This window comes from Drosophila miranda (genome assembly GCF_003369915.1).
Source record: "Drosophila miranda strain MSH22 chromosome Y unlocalized genomic scaffold, D.miranda_PacBio2.1 Contig_Y1_pilon, whole genome shotgun sequence".
Taxonomy (NCBI): Eukaryota; Metazoa; Arthropoda; class Insecta; order Diptera; family Drosophilidae; genus Drosophila; species Drosophila miranda.
The window spans coordinates 31,384,423-31,390,422 of NW_022881603.1; the positions used below are offsets into that span (position 1 = coordinate 31,384,423).

The window sequence follows — 6,000 nt, forward strand, 5'->3', positions numbered from 1 at the left end:
GTGCACAAAAATACCAGTTCCAACTTGTAATATGTATATAGGAAAACATTTGGGCCATTTTTCCCAGCTGCTAACTAGTTTCCACTTTCGGCAAATGATTTTCTTTTGATTTTCCTGCTGGACCTTCTGATAGCATTAAAATTTCGATGGCTTTTTGCCTTTCACAGAGACGTTCATGCGTGCCTCACTCCCTCCATTTTGGCCATAAAAGTGCAGTTAAATGTGTTGCACAAGTTGCAAATTGGCCACACATCAAAAACACAGAGCAGACAGAAAGATAGAGAGAGAGCGAGAGTCAGAGAGAAATCCTCCGATTTGCAGAATGCAGAATGCACTTATGGGGCATAAGTATTACTTTAATTATTCCTAATTAAAAGGCCGCCGACCTGGGGGCGTGGCCGTGCAGCTGCAGCTATTCCGAGTGTGTGCCCCGACGGCACATAATTAAACATTTTGCCTTTGCCGATTTTCCTTTTTCTTTAACGATTTTTACGATTTCATTGCCTACGTAAAGAGTGACAACGTGACGCGCCACGACCCAAGAGAGTGCGGGGGGGGGGGGGGCATGCAACGGAGGAACTGCAATTTGCCGCCGGCTTTTGGTTTATTTTTAATTCTTGTTTGCCGCTGCATTTTATGCATTTTTATGCGGACGTCCGTTTGTCATAAAAAAACACACAACAGAGACAGAGAGAAACAGAGAGAGAGAGAGAGAGAGAGAGAGAGAGAGAGAGAGAGAGAGAGAGAGAGAGAGAGAGAAAGAGAGATAGAGAGAGAGGCAGACACTCGCAGACATTCTTAATTTATAAATTAATATCTAATCATTTTCGTGGTTGTTTTCCATTTTCACAACTACTTATTTTTCGCATTAAAAGTTGTCGCAATGCGAATTTAATGGACTTCTCTGGTGTACGGAAGATGTGCCACTCAAAATGAAGCACTCAAATGGACATCAGACATCTCGGACATCAAATAGTCACTGCAGAGGGTTGTGAATGGAAAATATAGCCAAAACTCATGGGTTCGTATGGCTAATTGTATTTAAAGACGGAGAAATATAGATAAAAACTAAATATTTATCTAGAAAAAACCACACTCTATTCTGAAAGGGCTGTAAGTGCACCACAAAAGCCGACGGATTTTCGTAAGTCATTGAATGATGCCTCCAAAGAGACATCCAAAATGGTCTTTAGATCAGTTGAAAAGATTAGTTAGTTAAGACTTAGTTACTTGTAGTTGCAGTGCGATCCATCCCGGTCTTTTCGTCCTTTAGTCCCTATAAAAATTATTATTTGTCATGGATTACGTTAACACTTCCTCTGAAAGTCTCTGGAACAGCAACAGCTGCCAATTGGCTTCCTTTAAACAGAGTTACCAGAACTAATAAACTCCTAGAAAATATCAATAAAATAATTACACGGCTGTAATAAGCCGTGGAGAGCAAGTGGCAGGCAGCCAACCGGCCGTACCGTCGAACCGTCGAAAAGTCTCTGCCTGGCAACAAAAATGAAAAGCGACTCAACAAAGAGACTAAACTCTGTATTAATTTGCAATTAATGCAGCTAATTATATTTAATTAAATGAGCGAGTCGAGCGGCAGGGCTAACAATGCACCGCACTGAGGTGCAGGTACAGATACAGATACGGCTACTGTGCCCGTGGCAGGGGCAGAGGGGCTCAACTGCTCGTACAACCTGTGCAAAGTGTGCAGTGGTGGCACTGGGAAAAATGTATCGCGCAGGTTGGTCTGGCTTTGAAATGAAACTGATTATTACAATTGTTGCTGTTGCTGCCGCTATTTGTTGCTGTAAATTGCAACGCTGATGATGATGCTTATTGTATCTCATAGGTACGTAGATACGACGCTTACTCACTTAGTTTTTTTTTTTTTTTTTTTTGCACAAAAATGACACTGAGCCGCTGCAAGGCAATTGTAATAGATTTTTCGTAATGTTTTCGTGGGGTGGTTGGTGGCATTAAACTGTTTATGTGTAGAGTTTCATTCTGATTTAATTTAATTCGTGTATCTGGGAGATACGCCTGCCGCCTGCTGCCTGCCGCGGCTTATTGTTGCAAATTGCCATCCAGCACTGTCCAGTGCCACATTATTAGTATTTATTGTATTACGAGTACATTTCGTTTTATTATTAGAACGAGGCGACTATTTTCGAGTGGCACTCACACGTACAGCATTTGTGAGTCTGCGTCTGTTTGCCCCCCGGATCCGACGATAATGATGATGCCCATTTTTCATGCTACTTCTGATCGTAATTAACGTTAATTAAAGTTACTAACCGCCAGCGTCGAAGGCGCATCTGCTTACGGGTTGCACTGTTGAAGCATTAGGAATACTACCATGTCAAGGTTCGAGATTTGCATGAAAATTGAATTTCGAATCGGAATCGCGAGTGAAGTGCGTGAGAGGCTTAAAAGGTTTTTGTCTGTCTTTTGGCCAGCAGGGAATCCTAATAAACTATGGGGCCATAAAAAGTGCGGAATTATCGCAGCTAATCTATGAATTTTAATGTTTCTATTAACTTTGATGTAAGCACTTCCCTTTGATGGTCTGTCATCTGTTTTATGGACAGAAACTCCAATTTTAACCAATAACCAGACCGAAAAGTATGCTAGAAGTTCGCCAGAGTATTCATTGATAATATGATAATATTATTTACCGTTTTTTCTTTAGGTGTTCTTCAGGCAGTAGCAAATGTTAATTATATTTTCTGGTTTTGCCAAAATTTGTTCACAATTTTCCTGGGGATTCGTTCGATTTTTAGTCACAATCCAAATCCCAAGCATTCGTTAGATAACAATTCATTAAGAGTATCTTCTGGGAGATGGCTATCACACACGCGCACAGACAAGCACAAGCACAGACACAAGAGTCAAGATCAACCAAGGATCATCTGCCACACACGCGACGTTGCAAGCCGGGGCGCGATGCCTTTGTGGCGCCAATATCTCGAATCTCAAACGCGGATCTCGGAATTTCGGAATCTCTCAAGTGTGGGACACTGTTTCGCTGCAGTGGCAGTTGCAGTTGCATCTATTGAATGTTGCAGATTATTTCATGGCACGCGCTGCTCTCCAGAGTGCAGTTGTGTGTGGGAGAGAGAGTGTATGTTGATTTGTTTGGTTTGGTTTGGTTCTTGCTTCCACGCGCCGTGCGCTTTCGTCGTCGTGCAACGTCGTCGACTGAATGAACGTGCGGCGCACCAGACGGGCGCTTGGACCCCCAGCAATCATCAGCATAAGTAGTCGTCGAGTCGAGTCGAATCGTGTCGTCGCGTGGAGCAGTCGGGTCTCGGCCAGGCCAGTCGACGAGTGCAACTTACGAGAAACAACAAAACACGAGCAAACCAGACCGTTCTTGCCGAAGCGCAAGCCGAATCATGTCCCCCAAGCGCCTGAAGGAGCAAACGAGAGCGAGAGAGCACGTCCCCACCCCCTGTGCGCAGGAGCAGCAACAGTATATGCACTTTTCCCTTCCACCCCCCACTCCCTCCCTCTGTCACTGGCAGTTAAAATAAAAATAATGACGTCATTAAGCGCACAAATGAGCGCTGCTGCTGATGCTGCTGCTGATGCCGCTGCCGCTGCGGCCAGCCACAATCGGCAGGAGAAGTTTAGTTTGAACGAACACTTGACGAAGCCCCAGCGAGCGAGAGAGTGCGATATAGAGGGTGGGAGAGAGAGAGAGCGACTGCGAGTGAGTGGTAGTTTGCGTTTTCACATGAGTGCTTATTGTGAGCGCAAAATTTGAGCATTTATTAGAGCAAATGTTTTTGCTGAGGAATGGGGCAGGGGAGCCGTTTTTGAAGGGAGTGAAAGACGGTTTGGAATACCTTTTTTTGGGCTTGTTTTAATTCATGCTAAAATTTCCAAAAATTCTGCATAGATAAGGGATTCATATTTGGTTATCAAAAATGCTTATATAATGCGGATGGAAGCGGATTTAATTTGGAGGGATTGTTGGAGGTGCTTCTGTTGTTCTGTCAGATCCAATTCCATCAACTCTGTTTGTTTCTGAAGACACAACTCCACTTTCTGTTTTGTAATCTGCTGCTTAACAGCTCTTTCAAATCGTCTGTAAAGTGTAGAAACGGTGTACCTTTAAGAGTATCTACAGTTTCGACCCAAAAAGCTGGCCCTCCTTTGCTGTTGTGGCTGCTTGCATTTTTCTGGTCAATGAGGTTACAGTCAAGTCACTAGACAAGCTGCCCCCCTGCCACAGCCCCCGCCCCCGCCCCTGCCCATGACACAACCCTGGAGGCCAGGACAGGGCAGAAGATGCTGCCAGCAACTCGTGCGGTCCTCAACCGGTCGCTGTCGGTCAGTCCTAGACGGACGGATCCAAACTGGCTGCCGATACGTCCTCTGCAGCAGCCACTGCTGCTGTCTCTGTTGTGGCTTCCTCTGCTGCCGATTCTGCTGCTGCTGCTGCCGGCCACTGTCTAGCTATCGGAGGTGTCGATGACGTCGTCGTCGTCGCAGTCCTCTGGCCCCCTGTTCGTACCCTCCGATGACTTCAGGCCACTCTCCTCCATCGAACCAGCAACCAAAACTGACTGCAACGGCCTGCGCCATTCGAGGATTTTGTTGTTGTTTCGCTTAATGTGATTTGTTAGGGTATCTGGGAACGGGAATAGGGTATTCGATTTGTAATGCACAGAAATATTACACATATTTAAGGTTATAGACTACACCGATGGTGACCCCGATGGTGACCCCGATGGTGACCCCGATGGGCCATATGGCGGCTCCAATTTTCCCTTTAAAGGCCCTTGGAAAGGTATTTTAACATACGAATCCAAAAACAATAGTCATTCGTAGCTATTCTTAGTCTATTCGTTTATGGTAATTTTGATATCTCCTCAAGATTCCACTAATGTGTCCTGCTGGACAAGATATTTCCTTGATGATTCCGATTTCGCTCAAAATGATTGGGAGTGTATATCCCAGAGAGTATCTAAGTGTCGCACATCTTGTGGATGCTTTAGTTTGCACATCGTTCATTTAGCCATCGATGGTTGTTGCTATTGCTGTTGTTTTTAGCCAATTTTGGTCAATATTTAAGTGCTGGCGAATGCCTTCCACTTCTACTTCGGCAGGCACTTCAGTGCTCTATCTATGTCCCATGTCCCATGTCTACGTCTAGTTCCTGTCTCCTGTCCGCCTCGTCCTCGCATCACCTCATCAGCTTAATTTTCGAAAATATTCACGTTGTCCATCTCTCTCTCCCTCTCTCTTTGGCATTCTCTGTCTTTGTCTTTTATGTCTAATTTCGGGCTGCATTTTACCGGCAGCTATAAAAGCGTATTACCGTTAAATGTTGCACTGTCGAGTCGTCGTCTAATTTACGTTACCCGGGAGCAGTGGGAAGGCTTCAGCAGGGGGGGTGCTAGTGGGATCGGGGGGACAGAATGGGAGCTTCAGTGGAGAGGTCTGTCTTTCTCTTTCTGGCTCTCTTTCACTCAGCCACTGCCTACTTTCCATCTTGGCTTGATTGTCATTGCAGGCAGTGCTCTAGTGCTCCGGCCTGGCCAGCAAACTGATTAAATTCAGCACGCGCCCTGCGGGCATCTTTGGGAAACTTCTTCCGCAGCGCATGACGGGGCAGGGGCAGGAGCAAGCAGGCAGGGGCTTGCAACATCATCAGCTTAGTCGGGGAGGAAACTCGACGCTCTACATAAATTTGAAATTAACGTTTTCTAGCACATTGTCTGCCCCCCATCCTGTCTGCCTCTTGACATGGGTGTCTGTCCCCTCCCCTTGCCAGGAGTCCTCTTCCAAGAGCTTACATGCTTTCTGTAATTATCATTATCCATTCCATTTGGCCTGGAACACACACGCAGACCAGGAGTCTCGACTTGATCTACACTTTGGCTTTTGGGTGGAGTTCACCCCGTCAGCCACTCTCCGCTCTCCTCTCTCCACTCTCCGCTCTCCACTCTCCTCTCAACGCTTGTAATTAAATGCAAATCTTTCGTCCCCGCG

The 6,000-nt window shown here is 45.8% G+C and overlaps 1 pseudogene; it reads right to left on the reverse strand.

Annotated features, from left to right (window-relative positions):
- Positions 1-3,206, reverse strand: part of LOC117189341 — a 195,119-nt pseudogene extending 191,913 nt beyond the window's left edge.
- Between the last annotated feature and the right edge of the window lie 2,794 nt (positions 3,207-6,000).